Source organism: Arachis ipaensis, chromosome B01 (genome assembly GCF_000816755.2).
Source record: "Arachis ipaensis cultivar K30076 chromosome B01, Araip1.1, whole genome shotgun sequence".
Taxonomy (NCBI): domain Eukaryota; kingdom Viridiplantae; phylum Streptophyta; class Magnoliopsida; order Fabales; family Fabaceae; genus Arachis; species Arachis ipaensis.
The window spans coordinates 405,317-406,883 of record NC_029785.2 but is presented as its reverse complement, the minus strand read 5'-3'; the positions used below and the strand labels follow the sequence as shown (position 1 = coordinate 406,883).

General features: G+C 29.5%; 1 protein-coding gene across 1 annotated transcript in view; it reads left to right on the top strand.

Moving 5' to 3' along the window:
- The window catches only part of LOC107643944 (glycine-rich protein DOT1), a 17,050-nt gene that overhangs the window by 14,500 nt on the left and 983 nt on the right, over window positions 1-1,567 (top strand). The window lies entirely within an intron of this gene.

Sequence of the window (1,567 nt, the reverse complement as noted above, 5' to 3'; positions counted from 1 at the left end):
ATAATTGTTGTGGTCCCCCAACTATAATATATAGCTGCAAGAGTAGATGTATGAAATATCAAGAGACAGCTCATTAAGCATAAGTTAATCTAATAAAATATACATAAAGTAATAATAAGTTTAATTAACATAACAAAAGTAAATAATTAATTTGAGAGTTTTATTTTAATACATTAATAGTATAAAATATATGATGCTTAACTATACTATTAACAACATATTTATGCTTAGAAGAATTGTGTGAGTTGTTGTTGGCTTGAGATTTGAGACAACAAAATCTAATAAAGTTAGTTTATTACTTGCAATAGCCGCAGCATTTGTAGCATTAGATCATGATGTAATAAGAGCAATATATCCCTCTTATTTTATAAGGTAGTTAAAATAAGAATTTATGAAACACAGTCTTAATAATACACTTAGTAGCCTGCAAAACTTATTTGATATATACTAATTAAATTTTGATACACGTTTTGCGTGATACTTTGATAATATTTTTAATTATATTATTAAAGTTCTAAGTATTGGATAATTTCGAATATCAACTCTTTGTTTTCTTTCTAAGAGATCCTCACAAATTAAATCTAACAGTGCATGAAATTTGGTAATGCAATTTTTTTTTGTCGGTGAATTGGACAACACTCTTCACATATTTACCAATTTTTTTTTTCGGTTGCAGCTGGTAGGACTCAAACCCGAGACCTTTGAGATGGGGAAGGGGCGGAATGCCGTGTGAACTATGGCTCATTGGCTGGTAATGCAATTCAATTTGGTTGAGTTGCAAATAAAAAAAAAAGTCTACCTCTTTTTGGGCTATTAAAAAGCCCATTTTTTTCTGTTAAATTTTGGAAAGATCTTGCTATGGGTAATGCAATGCCCAAAATAATTTTTTTTTTTCTCATTACAAATTTGTTATTTTTGAAAATGTTAGGACAATTTCTGCTTGTCCCCCATATGTTTGAAAATCATCTGTAATTCTTTTTTTTTTCCTTTGTATCTCACTTCGTTACAAATCATTTTTTTTGTTTCTCAGAGTATCTCCCAACCCAACAGGCTAAGAACTAATTCGTCACGATACTAAATTTTATTTAAGGATTTGTTGTTGGTCAATAAGTTGTTGCATGTACAAGGCAGAATTCGAATTCCCAACACTTGTTTAAGCGGACTAGTGAGTTAATCAATAAACCAACCCAACTTGGTTACTTCGTTGCAAATCATATTCAAATTTTTTAGTTCTTCATATTCAAAATAGTTCTCCCACCAAAGCTTAAACCAAAAAAAAAAAAAAAAAACTTATTCTTTATAAGTCAATGTATCCCACAAAAGCGTGAATCACGAAAAAAGTTGGAGCACTACTATATTTTCCAATAACATTAAAGAATTATGGGGCACCAAAAACAAATAGTTCCATCCACTATCATTTAAGAACAAGTTGGGATGCATGGGGTTCCCAATTCTATCCCTTGTATTTAAATATGAGTTAAAATCCTTGCTTTTCCAAATTAAAATACCTACAAATTATCCTTTAATATTTTCTTCAATGGTTTCGTTAAAATGTGTTTTAAAGATA